Below are 19,443 nucleotides of genomic sequence, written 5' to 3'. Positions count from 1 at the left end.
TAAGTTGGTAGCTGGCTGGTATGATCTTGCATCCCAAATTCAGCCTGTGGTCTGATGTTATTTGTTTTCAGATCAAAGGACTCCCTTTAATAAGTCTTGTAAGTTTGGTTTGGTTTTTACATAGTCCTTTAATTTCTGTTTATCTGGAAATGACCTAATTTCACCATCATAGTTGAATAAGAGTTTTATAGGATATATTATTCTTGGTTGGCAATTTCTTTCTTTCAAAGTTTTGTATAAGTCATCCCATTGCCTTCTTGCCTGCATGACTTGTACTGAATAATCCGAGCTTTGGCTTCTGTATGTGACTTTTTGTTTTTCTCGAGCTGCTCTCAGGATTCTTTGTTTGTCTTTGGTTTTAGTGAGTGTGATTATGATATGTCTTGGTGATTTTCTATAGGGGTCTATCCTATATGGTGTTTGTTGACCTTCTTGGATAGTCAGCTCTTCATCTTTCATGATATTGGGGAAGTTTTCTGTCAGCAATTCTTCAATGATAATCTCTGTGTTTTCTGTTTTCTCCCTTGTTCTGGAACTCCGAGTACTCACAGATTTTGCTTTTGATGGTACCCCACATAATTCTCAGTGTTTCTTCATTTCTCTTCCTTCCTTTTTCTGATTTTTCCTCAGAGTTGTATCCAAGTGTTTGTCTTCAATTTTGCTGATCCTGTCTTCCATCGTTTCAAACCTCCTTTCAGCCCTTCCATGACACTATCCATTTCTGAATTCTAGTTGTTTATCTTTTGGATTTCTAATTGTTGTTTTTGTATGGTTTCTAGTTGTGAATTTATTTTAGCATTTTGTTACTGTATTATTTTCTTGAATTCTTCAATTTTTTTGTTTGTATTTTCCATGAATTTGTCAGTTTTTTCCTCATTTTTGTCTGCTCTTTGCTTCAACTCTTGGATAATTCTGAATATTAAAGATTTGAAATCCCTATTAGGTAGTTCTAGTACCTTTTCTTCTACTGGAAAGTTGTCTCGTGTTTTATTTTGGGTTCCTACTGGAACCTGTCCTGTTTTTGTATATGTTTTGATATAGTCTGCTATCTTCATACATTGAGTAGTTATTTTCCTCGTTTATTGATTGGAGATGTGTTTTGTCCTTTTTTTTGTTTTATTTGGTTATGTCTGAGCAGGCGGGCTGTGCATTCTTTGTAGTTTGCTCGTCTGTGGGCACGATACTTTACACCTTCTTCTCCAAAGGGCAGGGTCAGTCATTCAGGTATGGTACAGCAGGGCAGGTCCAGCTGAAGGGGAGTTTCTGGGATGGGTGGTTTGTGGCACATACTAGGGGCAACATGGTGGACCAGGAATCAGTGCAGGGCAGTTTCCGGTAGGCCATGCTTGTGCTACTTGGGAGTGGATGTTTAGCACACAGTGCAAGTAGGCAGGAAGGAAGGGGGAGATTGTGACGTGTGGAGCTAAGATGGGTAAGGGAAAGAGGAGAGAGGACCAGGAGCCAAAAACACACACAAAGAAAACAGAGTGCTAAGGGAGCTTTGGAGTGGAGACATGAGAGACTGAGAAATGGAGAAAAACAAAAATGAAAAATAAAAAGGGTAAAAGAAAAAATGAATAAATAAAAATTGGGGGGGGGGGTAGAAAAAAAGCTCCCAGGGATCCCACTGGTGCAGCTACTAGGAGTGGGGAAGTTGCTCACAGGCCGTGAAATACAGCCTGGCTATAAGGTGTAGAGGTGTCACACAGCACCAGGTATTCAGGAGACAGGAAGATAAGGTAAGCATAGAGAGATGAGAAACTGGAAATGAAGAAAGTCAAAAAGGGAAAAAGAGAGAGAAGAAAACAAAACAAAGAAAGAAAACAAACAAACAAAAAAAAGAAGAAATGCCCCCACGGATGTCACTCTGCTTTTGCACAGCTCCCTAGCTGTGCAGTACTGCCTGGCTAGAAGGGGCTCCCAAGCTGAGAAAAGAAAAAGAAAACAAACAAACAGATCAAGACAGAACAAATCAGAACAAACAAACAAACAAAAGCCCTTGGGGTCCCACCAGCATGGCGGCATGGGCCGGGAAGCAGTTTCACAGTTGAGGGGTGTTTCGAAGACTTTCAGAAGAAGAAAAGATGGCATACAGAGCCCAGTATTGAGAGAAATGAGGGAGAGGGGGTGAGAGGTAAAGAAGAAATCTAATGAAGTGGAAAAAAGCTATACCAGCAGCCAACAAATGCCACTCAGGGAGTTGACCAGTGCGGGCGGGTGGAATCCAAGTGACACCGGGGTGAAGCCAGTGCTTCCGGACCAAGAGACTGTGGCCGCAGGAAGCAGAGGAGGTCAAGTGGGGGTGAAGAAGGTTAGCGGTGGGAAACATATATCACTGGTTACCGGTTGTTCTGTCTCCAGCTGGAAGCTCCATGAAGCTGCTTTTTTGTACCCACTGTTTGCTGATCTCTGATAGGAGTCCAAGATGGAGGATCCGTGTTGCAGTAGCTGATAGGGGACCTCTGCATGTATCTCTCCTCATTCTCTGTTCTTGGTCAGTTTCTTATTTCATTAGGTGCTTTGCTGAGTTCTTTATCTCTTCCTTTGATGCTTAGGGTTTCAGGATTGATGTGTGACTCTGTTTGACTTAGTTTTTTGGATCTTTGCTGTGGAGGGATGGTGTGGTGCTTCTGTTTATAGAACCATGTTGCCCAGAAGTCCAGCGATTAAGCTCACTCTACTTCTATCATGAATTCGTCCTTGGGCCAGTGACCTTTTTCCCACAGTGTATCTAGAGCACTATGTCTGCCTTGTGTATTTGGCAATTGATCAAAAACTGATGTTTGCCAACTCTCTTTTATCATATGATATTATTCAACTTTGTTTAATCTTTTCATCAAGGGAAAGGGAGTTGGTGGTTTTGTCCTAGGGATTTAAAATAAAATATCTTCTATAGCATCCACCACAGTGCACATTATGAATAATTTTTTGTATTTATTTAAATTGGTGTTGTATTGGTTATCTATCACTACCTATCAAATTACCACAAATTTAGTGGCTTAAAACAATTCCCATGTATTATATCAATTTCTGTGGGTCAGGAGTCCAATATGGATATATATTTTTTAATTTTATTGTGCTGTAGAAGAAAGTTTACAGAGCAAATTAGTTTCTCATTTGAAAATTTACACACAAATTGTTTTGTGACATTGATTGCAGTCCCTGCAATGTATCCGTACTCTCCCCCATTCCACCCCAGGCTCCTCATGTCCATTTATCCAGTTTTCCTGTCCCTTCCTGTCTTCCCATCTTTGCTTTTGGGCAGGTATTGCCAAGTTAGTCTCATATACTTGATCAAACTAAGAAATATTCCTCGTGTGTGTTATTGTTTGTTTTATAGGCATGTCTAATCTTTGTCTGAAAAGTGGACTGTGGGAGTGGCTTCAGTTCTAAGTTAGCAGGGGGTCCAGGGGCCGTAGTCTCAGGGGTTCCTCCAGTCTCTGTCAACTGTAAGTTTGGTCTTTTTTTGTGATTCTGAATTGTGTTCTACATTTTTCTCTTGCTCTGTCTGGGACCCTCTGTTGTGATTCCTGCCGGAGCAATTGGTGGTGGCAGCTGGCCGCCATCTAGTTCTTCTGGGCTCAGGTTAGTAGAGGCTGTGGTTCCTATGGTCCATTATTGCTTTGCACTAATATTTTTCTTGTGTCTTTTGTTTTCTTCATTCTCCTTTGCTCTGAATGGGATGGGACTGATAGATGTATCTTAGATGGCTGCTCGCAAGCTTTTGAAACCCCAGATGCTGCTCACCAAAGTAGGATGTAGAACATTTTCTTTACGAACTATATTATGTCAGTTGACCCAGATGTTTCCCGAAACCATGGTCCCTACCCCTCAGACCCAGAAAGTCATTCCCTCAAGGTGGTTGGATATGTCTAGGAAGCTTCTATGCCTTTGTCTTGGTCAAGTTGCGCTGACTTCCCCTATATTATGTGTTGTCTTTCCCTTCACCAAAGTTAACACTTGTTTATTACCTAGTTAGTGATTTTCCCTTCCCACTAATCCCCTCTCTGTAACCATCAAAGATTTTTTTTTTTTCCTGTGTGTAAACTTTTTCTTGGGTTTTTATAATAGTTGTTGTTGTTAGGTGCTGTCGAGTCAGTTCCAACTCATTCCGACCATATGTACAACAGAACAAAACACTGGCCAGTCCTGCGCCACCCTCACAATTGTTATGCTTGAGGCCATTGTTGCAGACACTATGTCAATCTATCTCATTGAGAGTCTTCCTCTTTTTTGCTGACCCTCTGCTTTACCAAGCATGATGTCCTTCTCTAGGGACTGGTCCCTCCTGATAACACGTCCAAAGTATGTGAGATAAAGTCTTGCCATCCTTGCTTCTAAGGAGCATTCTGGCTGTACTTCTTCTTAGAGAGATTTTTTCATTCCTCTGGTAGTCCATGGTACATTCAATGTTCTTTGCCAGCACCATAATTTAAAGGCATCAATTCTTCTTTGGTCTTCCTTATTCATTATCCAGCTTTCACATGAATATGAGGTCATTGAAAATACCATGGCTTGGGTCAGGTTCTACTCTGTCCTATAGGGTTGCTGTGAGTCAGAATCAACTCGACGGCAACAGGATTGGGTCAGGAGGACCTTAGTCCTTAAAGTGACATCTTTGCTTTTTAACACTTTAAAGAGGACTTTTGCAGCAGATTTGCCTAATGTAATATGTCGTTTCATTTCTTGACTGCTGCTTCCATGGGTGTTGATTGTGGATCCAAGTAAAATGGAATCCTTGACAATGTCATTCTTTTCTCCGGTTATCATGATGCTGCTTATTGGTCCACTTGTGAGGATTTTGGTTTTCTATATAATAGTGGTCTCATACACTAGTTGTCCTTTTGTGATTAACTTATTTCACTCAGTATAATGCCTTCCAGATTCATCTATGTTGTGAGAAGCTTCATGGATTCATCATTGTTCTTTAACTTTCCATAGTATTCCATTGTGTGTATGTACCATAATTTGTGTATCCATTCATTTGTTGACGGACACTTAGGTTTTTTCCATCTATTTGCTATTGTGAATAGTCCTGCAATGAACATGGGTGTGCATATGTCTATTTATGTGACTGCTCTTATTTCTCTAGGCTATATTCCTAGTAGTAGTATTGCTGGATCGTATAGTATTTCTATTTCTAGTTTTTTAAGGAGGCGCCATATCATTTTCTGTAGTGGTTCTAATGTTTTACATTCCCACCAGCAGTATGTAAGAATTCCAATCTCCTTGCAACCTCTCCAACATTTGTTATTTTCTGTTTTTTTGATTAGTGCCAGTAATGTCGGGTGAGATGGTATTTCACTGTAGTTTTCCTTTGCATTACTAATGATCGCAAGCGTTTCCTCATGTGCCTGTTAGCCACCTGAATATCTTCTTTGGTGAAGAGTCTGTTCATTTTTTAATTGGATTACTTTTTGTTGTTGTTGTTGAGACGTTGAAGTATTCTATAGATTTTGGAGATTAGACCCTTGTCGGATATGTCATAACCAATTTTTTTTTTCCCAATCTGTAGGTTCTCTTTTTGTTCTTTTGATGAGAGTAAGTGTTTAATTTTTAGGAGGCCCCATTTATCTAGTTCATCTTCTGCCATTTGTGATTCTTAGTTATGTTTGGTATTCTATTTATGCCATATATTAGGGCCCCTAGAATTGTCACTATTGTTTTCTTCCTTGATCTTTATCGTTTTAGGTCTTATATTTAGGTCTCTGATCCATTATGAGTTAGTTTTTGTGTATGGTATGAGGTATGGGTCCTATTTCATTTTTTTTTACAGATGGACAACCAATTTTGCCAGCACCATTTGTTAAAAACACTGTCTTTTCCCCACGTTATGGATTTTGTTTTTTGTCAAAGATCTGGTGACCACAGATGGATGAATTTACATCTGGGTTCTCTATTCTGTTCCATTGGTCTATGTGTCTGTCATTGTACCAGTACCAGGCTGTTTTGACTACCATGGCTGTATAGTAGCTTCTGAGATCAGGTAGAGTGAGGCTTCCTGGTTTGTTCTTTTTCTTCAGTAATGCGTTTCATATTTGGGGCTTCTTTCCTTTCCACCTAAAGTTGGTAGTTAGTTTTTCCATCTTATTGAAGAATGCTGTTGGCATTTGGATTGGGGTTGCAGTATATCTATAGATTGCTTTGGGTAGGATTGACATTTTCACAATGTTGAGTCTTCCTATCCATAATACCAAAACCAGGCAAAGACATCACAAAAAAGAAAATTACAGACCAATATCTCTCATGAATATAGCTGCAAAAATTCTCAACAAAATTTGGTATCCATCTACATAAACGGATAATCTTTCTGTAAATTTATGTAGGTCTCTTTTGGTTTCTTGCAATAGTGTTTTCTTTGTATAGATCTTTTACATCTCTGGTTAGATTTATTCCTAAGTATTTTATCTTTTTAGGGACAATTATAAACGGTATTGTTTTCCTGATTTCCTTTTCGAAGTCCTTTTTGTTGGTGTATAGGAATCCAACTAATTTTTTTTTTATGTTGATCTTATATTCTGCTACTCCACTGAATCTTTCTGTTAGTTCTAGTAGTTTTCTTGTGAAACCTTTGGGGTTCTCTATGTATAGTAGCATATCATCTGCAAATAGGGATATTTTTACTGCTTCCTTTCCATTTTAGATGCCCTTTATTTTTTTTCTTGCCTTATTGCTCTAGCTAAAACTTCCAGCACAATGTTAGATAGGAGTGATGATAAAGGGCACCTTGTCTTGTTCCTGTTTTCAGGGGGAATGTTTTCAGCCTCTCTCCATTGAGAATGATGTTGGCCATGGGTTTTGTACAGATACTCTTTATTATGTTTAGGAATTTCCCTTCTATTCCTATTTTATTGAGAGTTTTTATCAAGAATGGATGTTGGACTTTATCAAATACCTTTTACGCATCAATTGAGAAGATCATGTGATTCTTTTCTTATGTTCTATTTTTGTGGTGAATTACACTAATTGATTTTCTAATGTTGAACAATCCTTGCATACCTGGTATGAATCCCACTTGGTCATGGTATAGTATTTTTTGATATGATGCTGAATCCTATTGGCTAGAATTTTGTTGAGAATTTTTTATCTATATACAAGAAAGATAGTGGTCTGTAATTTTCTTTTTTTGTGGTGTTTTTGCCTGGTTTTGGTATCAGGGTTATGCTGACTTCACAGAATGAATTCAGGAGTATTATTTCCTTATATCTTCAAGAATATTTTCTGTGTTTTCCATTTTTCTCCTCATAGTCTAGAACTCCAATCATGCGTAAAATTATGCTCTTGATTGCATCCCACCTAATTCTTAGGTTTTTTTCATTCTTTTCTCTGATTTTTCCTCAAACAAAGTCGCATCCATGGATTTGTTTTCTATCTTGCTGAGTCTGTCTTCCATCGTTATAAAGTTGCTCCTAAAACCTATTGAGTTGTCCATTTCTAAAATTTTGTTGTTTATCTTTTGGATTTCTAGTTGCTGTTTTTGTATGATTTCTAATTGTTTATTTATTTTGATGTTTTGTTCTTGTATTATTTTTCTGAATTCTTCTATTGCTTTGTGATTCCTTGATTTTGTCTATGTTTATGTTGGTTTTGTCTGTGTTTTCCTTGCTCTCTTTCCTAATCTCTTGGAGAGCCCTAAATATTAGTATTTTAAATTCCGTATCAGGTAGTTCCACTGCCTTTTATTGTATTGGAAAGTTATCTGATTCTTTATTTTGTTCACTTGATAAAGTCATCTTGTCCTGCATTGTTATATGTTTTGATCTTGTCTGCTGTCTCAGAGAAATTAAGGTATTATTTTCTTTATGTATTAATTGTGTGTTCGTTTGTTTTGCCCTACTTTTTTGTTTTGTTTTGATATGTCAGAGCAGGCGGGCTGGGCGTGATATGTTGCTTTCACTTCTGTGGGCATGTTACCTCTCACCACCTTGTTGGCCTGGGCAGGGCAGCAGCAAGCAGGTTTAGCTCTCTTTTCTGTACACTGGTTTGGTGAGGTGGCTGAGGGGGGGCTGGGTGGGTGCTGTGTGCCCCATGATGTTGTTCCAGTGGTGTGAGTGCATTCACAGCCCCTTGCCAGATGGGCAGGGGTGTTGGATGGGGGGTGGGGTGGTATGGGCTCACTTTCCACTGTTCAGCAGCTGGTCGAGTGATAGTGGAGAAGGGCAATGCAGGCCCAGTATAGCAGTGGACCTGAGCTTCGGGGATGCTCTAGCCACAGCGGTGTGGCAGGGGCCATTGGGAAGGTGGGGAGGTGGTGTACTGGGCTAGGTGTGAGGGAGAAAGAAAAGAATAGAGAGAGAAAGGAAAAAAAAGGGGTGGCATGGTGGTAACTGATGGGTGGGGCGGGATGCCCCAGAGACCAGCGGGAAGGTGGGGGAGATGACATACAGGGCTAGGTGAGCAGGAGAAAGAAAGAAAAAGAAAAAAATGGCTGCATGGTGGGGCTGGTGGATGCGGACAGGACAAACCTGGGACAGCAGCCAGCTGGTGCTCTGGTAGCACTCTATCCATGATGGCACAGAAGTGGCCTGCAGAAAGTGGAGGAGGTGATGTACGGAGCTAGGTGGGAGGAAGAAAGAAAAGTAAGAATGGCAAAACGAGAAAAAAGAAAAAAATTACTATGTAGTGGGGGCCGACATGTGGGGACTGGGTAGACCAGGGTGTTGGTGGGAGGGGTGGGAAGGTAGCTTATGGGGTAGGTGAGAATGAGAAAGAAAATAAAGAAAAAAAAGAAAAAATGGTGGTGCAGTGTAAGCCGGTGTGTGGGGGTGGAGCAGACCCGGGACAGCTGTGGGCTGGTGGCTCTCTGGCTGTGGCAGTGCAGTGGGGGCTGGTGGGAAGGGGGGGAGGTGGAGTATGTGGCTAGGTAGGAGGGAGAAAAAAGGAAGAAAGAGAAAAAAGAAAAAGAAAAAATTTGTGGCATGGTCTGGGCTGGTGAGTGTGGGCAAGTCATATCCGGGGCTGGTGGGAAGGAAGGGGTTGTGATGTACAGGGCTAGGAGGGAGGGAAAAAGAAAAGAAAGAAAAAAATGGCAGTGTGGTGGGGCTGGTGGGTGGAGGTAGGGCAGATTCAGACAGTGGCATGCCCGTGCACTGGTGGCTGTCTAGCTGCAGTGGTGTTGCGGGCGCTAGCAGGAAGGAGGGGAGGTGGCATTGGAGCTAGGTGGGAGGGAGAAAAAAGGAAGAAAGAGAAAAAAGAAAAAAAAAAAAGGAAAAAAATGGCAGTATGGTGGGGGCTGACAAGTGAGGGTGGGTGGATCCAGGGGCTGGTGGGAAGGGAAGGGAGGTGATGTATGGGGCTAGGTGGGAAGGAGAAAGAGAGAAGAGAAAGGAAAAAAACAGTGGTGCGGTGGAAGCCAGTAGATGGGGGAGGGCAGACCCAGGGCAGTGTCAGACTGGTGACTCTCTAGCTTTGGTGGCACAGCAGGGGCTGGCAGGAAGAGGGGGAAGTGGCATACAGAGCTAGGTGGGTGGGAAAAAGAAAAGAGAGAAAGGGAAAATAAAATGGTGTTGTGGCGGGGGCCGGTCAGTGGGTGCTGGGAGACCTGGGTGGCAGTGGGCGGGTGGCTCTCTAGCCACGGCAGAATGGCAGGGGTTGGCAGGAAGGGGGAAGGTGGCATACAAGGCTAGGTGGGAGAATTAAGAAAAGGGAGAAAGAGAAAAAAAGAAAAAAATGGTGTCACGGCACAGCTGGTGGGTGGGGGCAAGGTGGACTCAAGGTGGCTGTCTAGTTCCAGTGGTATGGCGTGGGTTTAGCAGGAAGGGGTAGAGATGGCATACGGAGCTGGGTGGGAGGGAGAAAGAAAAAGGAGAAAGGGGAAAAAAAGGTAGCATGGTGGAGGCCAAGGAGCGAAGGTGGGCTGATCCAGGGGCAGATAGGAAGGGAGGGAAGGTGATGTACAAGGCTAGGTGGGAAAGAGAAAGAAAAGAGAGAAGAGAAAGAAAAAAAGACCAAAAAAATTACAGCGCAGTGAGAGCTGGCAGGTAGGGGAAGGGCAGGTGGGGGAAGGGCAGCAGGCTAGTGGCTCTCTAGCTGAGGTAGTATGGTAGGGGCTGGTGGGAAGGGGTGAAGGTGGTGTATGGGGCTCGGTGGGAGGGAAAAAGAAAAGGGAGATGGATAAAAAAGGTGCTTCGGGGGGAGCTGGCCGGTGGGGGTGGGACAGACCCGGGGCAGTGGTGGCCCAGTGGCTCTCTGGCCACAGCAAAAAGATGGAGGCCAGCACGGTGAGCAGTAGGAAAGCATGTTTCTTTAGTTATCGTGTGCTTTGTCTCTTGTTGGAAGCTCCATGAAGTTGCCTTCCCCTACTGCTTGTTCAGGGTTGTTGCTGGCTGTACTTCAAGATGGCTACACTGTGCCGTGTTAGTTGGCAGGGGACTTCCACTCTGTATTTCTCCTTGTTCTTTGTTTTCCATCAGTTTCTTCTTCTATTCAGTGTTTGATCTAGTCCTTCATCCCTTCATTTGATGCTTGTGGTTCCAGGGTTGACGTTTGTATCTGTTTTGCTTAGCTTTTTAGGTCTTTGCTACAGAGGGATGGCATGGTGCGACTGCCTAGGGTGCCATGTTGGCTCCGCCTCTGAGTCCAACATGTTTTAACTGGGTCCTCTGTGAAGTTGCAATCATGGTGTCAGTGAAGGCTTGGATCTTATCTGTGGACTTGACTGGCAATGGATCCACTTCCAGGCTCACTCAACTTGTTACTAGGATTAATTTCTTTGTAGTTGTAAGACTGAGGGCTCCAGCTTCTTGCTGCTTGTCAAATGGAAACCACATTCATCTCCTTGGGGCTGCCCACAGTTCCATGCTACATGGTCCTCTCCATAGATCCTCTTACAATATGGCAGTTTCCTTTTTCAAAGCCAGCAACTAAGAGAGTCTCTAGAGCGAGTCTGCTAGTAAAACAGAGTCTTATATAATGTAATGTGTTAATGGAGTGCCATCCTGTCACCTTTGCCATATTCAGTTGGATAGAAGTAAGTCACTGTTCCCACCCACTCTCAAACAGAAAGGATTATACAAGGGGCTTGAGCATCAAGAGTTGAGGATCATGGGAGGAACATCCTAGAATCTATCACAAAAGTAAAAGAAGAAGCAAATGCACACATATTTGAGCAGTGGCATCACTAGGGTTGGTGTCACCCAGTACAGTAACTCATGGTGTCACCCCCCCCATGGACCTCCTCCCATACCAGACCATACAGAATCCTTAGTAATGTTTTTTGTACTAATGTTACTCGTAAATTGTAATTCCTGTATATCACTCCTTCTTTTCCTTTAATTACTACTTCATTCTCAAAAAAGTTATTTATATAGGTTCACAAATACTAATTACCACAATATTGTAGCTAAAACATCATAAAATTTGACAAAATCAGCGACTATAAAAACACTGACATCAATGAAAACGGCAGCACATGCTTGTAGCACATGCAGACGGAACCATGTGATTCAAAGCATCATCATAATTGGAAATAATGACAGCTCTGACCAGAGTGCTTTAGAAGGTTTAAAAAGTAAATTAGCATAGAATTTTAGCCTTGTAGTTATATTGATACGTGTAAGCTGGGCTTATGAAAATGTTTTTGTTGTTATAACTAACTACAGGGATTTTTTATAAAAAATAATAAATTTCTGCTGAAACACTGCAGCAAAAATTTTATGGACAGGCATTTTAGTGTCACTCCCTCTGACAGTGTCACCCAGTGCAGTCCATACCCCCCATACCTTCCCAGTGACACCACTATATTTGAGACTTAATCAAATTCATTTAGCAAATCAATACTAGTACTTGAAATAGAATCCAGAAACTGATTACAACCTTCTTGTCCTAACTACTAAATTGTATCATCAAAATTCAGATGATCTTGGCTAAACAGTATGTTCTGGCTGGTGGAGATAGAGTCCAGGAATGAATCAACTAGGGGTATTTGTTGAGCAAGGTAACTTCTTGTGAAATAGTCACTATCCAAAGTTGTGTGCTCAGCTCAAGCTTCACTCTTGCTGGAACTGAGATATAAGACTATCCAGTTGGGTGTGGATGTCAAAGGACTGAGTATATTAGGACTATGGTTCATTTAGTCTCTCAGGGAGAGAAGTTGGCAAGGTCCAGGTAATATGTCAGAGTTTTAGCTTGGAAGGACAGGACTGTAGTCTACTGAAGGATTTAACTGCTAACAGGAAGCTGAGGTAGAACCACAGCCATGAAGAATGGACTAACGTGAAGGTGGAGTTTAGGTTGGATTGTAACTTAGAGGGCTTGTCTCTCTCTCATAGGACTGGTACTTGGCTGCACCTGTGGGCAGAGACGACACTACCAATGCACTGTCTGTAAAAGGCCCCAATGACGGAAGGGACTGATAATCATCTCATGAAATCTACTCTTTTATTCTATATCGATCAAGTTTATGCGAAGCAACACACATTCACATTTTGTTTTTCCCTGAACCCAAGGCACATTTTATTAATTATCTTTAATCATATTTCTCTTTTTGTCTTCCTTTCTTTCCTCATTCTTTCTTTAAAGGCCTTAGCTTTCATTAAAAGCCTTAGATTACTATAGGTTTCACTGAAACCTGATGATAAAGATATAATTCTATCGATCGAACAAATTGGATCAGATATGCTTTTCCACATATTGCTTACTTATTATACAACTTCCTATGCCTTTTTAAATAACACATGTTTTATGGGGTCTTTCTCCTGTGACTCATTTTTGGAACTGATCCGAAAAGGAGTTGTTCTCCAGACGTGGCACCATTGACCCTCATTTTGAACTACATTTTTTATTTATTTTAAAAAAGATATTTCATTCACAGAATCCCCACTGAGCTTTTTATGTGGAAAATTAGAGCCCCTAAATCATCCTGCTCAGAAAACTATAAATTTTATACAATTGAAACATTCCATGGACTAAGCTTGGCACTTTGATGAAATCACCCCTTTGCTTCACATAATTTATGAGCGTCTCCATTCTCCTCCCTCTTGCTCCATCATTACCTTGCCCTCACAGCAAGAGTAGGGTGTGGTATCATGCCTTTAAATTGCTCACTGGGGTTTATTGAGTATACTTTGTGAGTGAATTTATACGAACCCACAGTATTGCAACTTATCCAAAATCATGAACAATAAAACTGTTCATTTTCTTCTGGTAGGTAGAAGGGATGTGGATTGATCATGCAGGAGTTAGCCCAGCATGGTGCACTGGGGAGACAGATGACATAGGTCAGAGCCACAGCTCTGGCAGTTGTTTCCTGTGAGACCGAGGCTACAGTTTCCTCACCTGTAGACTCCAAGCACAGGCCATCTTTAAGGTTCCTTTCAGCTCTCACACATTCTGATTCTATGAATTGAGAATGGTTTTTTGCATGCTACTTCTTTTAGAAGGTAACTACAAAAACAAACATGATAGATCTCAAAGTTTTGATGTGGTATTTTGTATGTGGGCAGATGACCCTCATATTTTAGGGGAGAGAAGAAAGGAGAGTAAGGAGAAAATACATAGTAGTAAAGGACAAAGCATGACTGATGCTTGTCTGTCAGGCTTGCACTTGATTGTGAGGTTGTTGAAACCAGAGATTTTGTCTTATTCAACTTGGATTCCTGAGCCACTAGTACAGAACCTGACACTTGCTGAGTTTCTTATAAAACTATTGAATGAATGCAGTAGAACCTGAATGTGTTTTACCTCCATAAATTCAAGTGCCTGGAACAATTCCAGGCACACAGTATGTCCTCAATAAATATTTTTTGAATTTCCAACACATGGGCTACTTGCCATTGTTGGAATCTTGGAGTTTCCCTGTGTCCCTCTCCAGTGACATCCTTATTTTTACATCCTTCTCCTTTTCCTGACTAGAACTCCAGATGGGTCTTCTAAGAAATTGCTAGCTTTATGGCATCAATAGTACTTGCAGTCTTGGAAAGAGTATTGCTGCTAGAGACTACCAGTTGCTGTTGAGTTGATTTCAGCTCATGGTGACCCCACTTGTGTCAAAGTAGAAATGTGCTTCATAGGGTTTTCAATAGCTGATTTTTCAGAAGTAGATCACCAGGCCTTTCTTCCAAGTGTCTCTGGATGGACTCTAACTACCAACCTTTTGTTTAGCAGCTGAGTGAGTTAACCATGTACATCACCCAGAAACTCCCGCTGCTGGAGGAATAGGCCAGAATTAGAAGAGAGGTGAGGTTTAGACAAGAGATATAGAGGCAATATGGCAAAGAGGCTGAGCTTGAGCCCTGGAGTGAGACTTGGGATCAACTATGGCTCTCCCCTTATAAGCACTGTGACCTTGGGTGGAATATTTAATAATATTTAATTCCTCTAAGCTTCACTCATCTTACTAGTAGAATATATATATATGTGTGTGTATGTATATACACAGACACAGACAGACATAACATATACATATACATACACATACATGTAATGTATACACATACGTGTACACACACACATACACATACACATACATATACGTATATAAGCCAAACCCATTGCCGTCGAGTCGATTCCAACTCGTAGTGACCCCATAGGGTTTTCAAGGCTGTACATCTCTACAGAAGCAGACTGCCACATCTTTCTCCTGCAGAGCCGCTGGTGATTTTGAACTGCCACCCTTTTGGTTAGCAGTTGATCGTAGATATACATACAGATCTCAGCGAAAACGAAGTAAATCTTCCAGGAGATGGATTGACACAATAGCCACAACAATGGGCTGAAACATACCAAAGATGGCACAAGTCTGGGCAACGCTTTGTTCTGTTATACATAAGATCTCCATGAGTTGGAGCTGACCTGATGGTAACTAAAAACAAACATTACTAGTATAGGTGTATGTATCTATAATTGCTAGTTTTTATTTTCTTGTTAAAATTCAGATTCAGAAGTGGCAATGTAACTATTGTCCTGTGTATAATTTGTTCTTATTTTAACTTAACCATTTCTTCAGCTTTTCAGGATATATTTTGAGAGCCTTGCATTAAAAGAAGAAAGTATTACTCATACTTATTAAAAGAACCTCACTATTTTGGATGAAGAGTGTTGCTTGGATTTTTTTTTTTAAACTCCTAAATACAGTTTTTATAATTCCAGTCTTTTAGGAAAGAATGAGAATTCTGTGATGTATAAGAAGTTTTTGGTATCTTGTTCCACAAGATGGAAAATTTCCTTTCTAACAGTTGTCACTTATGACTTTGCCTATATGCACAGATACAACACACTTACTGTTTTAAGAAGAGTACCACTAGGGTCAGAATGCAAAACAGTCTAAAATACATGAAAATCAAGGTGAAGTCATCAGTTCCTTTTTCTTTGACCTGTTTGCAGGATACTTGGACAAGGTATGAGCTAGATTATGTGTCTTGGAACTATTTTTCCCCTAAATATTAAAAATGTAAATAAGCAATGGAGTTTGGGGTGACAGAGGATGCTAAAGTGATGGCTACCCAGTCCTTGCGAGTGAAATACAGCTCAGTTTAATGACACTTCAGTCCTAAATCACTTCACTGCAGGCTAGTTTGCAGCTGAGGGGGTTGCACAAAAACATTCCTTCAGGACCATTTAAAATGTCTGAGTAAGCAAAGTGTCTTGCGTGACAACACTCAGAATATCAAAGGGGTAGTTCAGGTATACATATTATTGCCCATGGCTCTAGGCCCAATAACCTTTCTTCATAGAGATATATTCTCTGGACAGAAAACAAATCTCTTTCCAAGTTAGAGAACTTTATCAGATTTATCTCTCAGTGTCAGATCAGCAGGCAGGAAACAAATGAAGTCTGTAGCATGATTCAAATTAGGAGAGCAATTTACTGTGCTCACTGGCTTCTCGTAAACCTTATTAATGTTTGGCATGGGGTACCAAAGAGCCATAAAGCATCGTCCTGCTGAACATTTACATCTGCTTAGTCTCTTACTATACGTCCTCAACACAGCTTAAATAATGGCAGCCAGAGCATCTCATGAGCAGGAAATGAGAAAGTTACACATGTTTTTTTTTCTCATAATCAAATATTCTTCCCTATCTTTTTTAGTCTCCCACTGGGAGGCAAAGTACTGTATTTCGGTTTCATTTTTCCTTAAGCTTATGCCTGTAATTTCCACTTTGTTTTAGATTTGTCAGAGCTCTAAAATGGAATTAAGTTGCTTATTTATGCTCATGTCTTCTATTAGTTTGGATTTGGGGCATTTCTGAATTCAGTCATGGCTATATAGTTGCTTGAATCCACATTCCCTCTTGAATTCTAGCCCATTATGCTCTAATGATGTGAACTCTTTATAGATAGTGCCAATTTATTTATTAGATTCAAATTTTTCTTCTTTCTCCAAGGTTCTCAATATATTTGACATTATAATACTAGTAAGTGACATTTGTTGAAAAGTTCCTATTTGTCTGGCACTTATGCTTTTATCTTATCTAATCATTATAACAACCTCATGTGATATGTGTTATTATTACGCTCATTTTAGAGGATGAAGAAGTAAAGTTACCCTGGGATACCCTGCTATTAAACAGAAGAGCAGGGAATTTCATCCTAACAGTCTGCTCTTAACCACTGCACTAGGCTCCCACTCCAGAACATTAATAGACAGTTCATTGAATGTGATGCCTTGGGAAACATGAGTCTAACAAACAGAGAAGATAGGAGGAGGATGAGAAGAAAAAAGGTTAAATGTAGAAAGAGGGATAACGTGGGGTTTTACCACGAGCTGTTGTTAGGTGCCATTGAGTCATTTTCAACTCATAGTGACCCCGTATGACAGAGCCCCATATGACAGAGTAGAACTGCCTCATTGGGTTTTCTTGGCTGTCATCTTTATGGAAGCAGATTACCAGGTTTTTCTCCTTCAGAGCTGCTGGGTGGGTTCAAACCACCAACCTTTTGGTTAGCAGCCAAGCGCTGAACCATCTGTGCCACTAGGGCTCCTTTATGAAGAATGGGGCTGAGGAATCTTAGTTGCCCAACTGACTCTTGTTGGATTGCATTGACTTCTCAGGTGCCTTGCTAATGGGCAGTAATGTGGTTGGGCCACTCAGGCATTCTGATAACTAGAAAAGGGCAATCTTCCGTTATAGTGGATTAAAATTTATTTTGTAGTTTTTCATTTGAAGTAATTTTAGACTCAAAAGAGTTACAAGTAACAAGACCTCCTATATCTTTTCACCCAGAATCCCCCAAGTGTTAATATTTTATCACATTTGTTGTTATAATGTTCTCTCTCTCTGTATATGTATATACACATATATATATATCATTATTATCTTTATGAACTATTTCAGAATAAGTTGCAGACATGTTGACCCTTTACCATACCTAAAACTTTGGTATATATGCTCTAAGAACTAGGAAATTCTCTTACATAACCACATTGTTGTCGTTGTTAAGTGCTATTGAGATAGTTCCAACTCATAGTGACTCTCTGCACAACAGAATGAAACATTGTTGAGGGTCTTCCTTTTTTTTGCTAACCACTCTACATTACCAAGCATGATGTCCTTCTCCAGGGAGTGGTCCCTTCCTGATAACGTGTCCAAACTACATGAGACAAAATCTTGTCATCCTCGCTTTCAAGGAGCACTCTGGCTGTATTTCTTTCAAGGCAGAATTGTTCATTCTTCTGGCAGTCTATGGTGTATTCAATATTCTTAGCCAATATCATAATTCAAAGGCATCAATTCTTCTTCGGTCTTCCTTATTCATTGTCCAGCTTTCACATGCACATGAGGTGATTGAAAATATGACGCCTTGGATCAGGCACACCTTAGGCCTCAAAGTGACATCTTTGCTTTTTAACACTTTAAAGGGGTCTTTTGCCACAGATTTGCCCAATGCAATGTGTTGTTTGATTTCTTGACTGCTGCTTCCGTGGGTGTTGATTGTGGATCCACAGTCTTTTCTCCATTTATCATGATGTTGCTCATTGGTCCAGTTGTGAGGACTTTTGTTTTCTTTATGTTGAGGTATAATCCATACTAAACTCTGTAGTCTTTGATCTTCATCAGTAAATGCTTCAAGTCCTCTTTAATTTCAGCAAGCAAGGTTGTGTCATCTGCATATCACAGGTTGTTAATGAGTCTTCAGCAATCCTGATGCCACGTTCTTCTTCATATAGTCTAGCTTCTCAGATTATTTGCTCAGCATACAGATTGAATAAATATGGTGAAAGGATACAACCCATATGCATACCTTTTCTGATTTTAAACCACCAAGTATCCCCTTGTTCTATTTGAAAGACTGCCTCTTGGTCTATATAGATTTTATGTGAGTACAATTAAGTGTTCTGGAATTCCCATTCTTCACAATTTTATTCATGATTTGTTAGGAGCCACACAGTTGAATACCTTTGTTTAGTCAATAAAACACAGGTAAGCATCTTTCTGATATTCTCTGCTTTCAGCCACGATCCATCTGATATCAGCAATGATATCCCTCGTTCTATGACTTCTTCTGAATCCTGCTTGAACTGCTGGCAGTTCCCCGTTCATGCACTGCTGCAGCCGTTGTTGAATGATCTTTAGCAAAATTTTACTTGCATATGATATTAATGATATTGGTTGATAATTTCCATATTCAGTTGGATCACCTTTCTTGGGGACAGACATAAACATGAATCTCTTCCTGTCAGTTGGCCAGGTAGCTGTCTTCTAAATTTCTTAGCATAGATGAGTGAGCACCTCCAGGGCTGCATATCTTTGTTGAAACATCTCAACTGGTATTCCGTCAATTCCTGGAGACTTGTTTCTCCACAATGCCTTTAGTGCAGCTTGGACTTCTTCCTTCAATACTATTAGTTCTTGATCACATGCTGTCTCCTGAAATGGTTGAACATCAACCAATTCTTTTTGGTACAGTGAGTGACTGTGTTTTCCTTCCACCTTCTTTTAATGCTTCCTGCATCATTCAATATTTTGACCATAGAATCCTTTAAAATTTCAAGTTGAGGCTTGAATTTTTTCTTTGATTCTTTCAGCCTGAGAAAAGCCGAGCAAGTTCTTCCCTTTTGGTTTTCTAATTCCAGGTCTTTGCGCATTTCATTATAATATTTTATAATACTTTACATTATACTTATTAAAATTAGATGTTAACACTGATTAAATGATAATATCTAATCTATAGATTTTATTTATACTTCACCAATTGTGCCAATAAAACTATTTCAGAGGATGTTCAGTGACTGATGTTGAGACTACGTGTTGCATTTATTTGCTATGACTTGCTATGACTCTAGTCTTTTAGTCTGGAATAGTTTCTCCATCTCTCTCTCTCTCTCTTTTTTTTTTTTTTTCTTTTTGAGTACATGTCAGTTGTATTTAGATTGCCTCTCAATTTTCATTTGTCTGATGTCACCTTATGATTATACTGAAGTTATACAGTGTTGGCAGGAATAATACTGAAATTATATTCTTCCCAGGAGCCACATGATGTTTATTTGTCCCATTACTGATGAT

This window comes from Trichechus manatus, unplaced genomic scaffold (genome assembly GCF_000243295.1).
Source record: "Trichechus manatus latirostris isolate Lorelei unplaced genomic scaffold, TriManLat1.0 scaffold00098, whole genome shotgun sequence".
In the NCBI taxonomy this organism is placed as follows: Eukaryota; Metazoa; Chordata; class Mammalia; order Sirenia; family Trichechidae; genus Trichechus; species Trichechus manatus.
Note: the sequence above shows the minus strand (reverse complement) of the source record.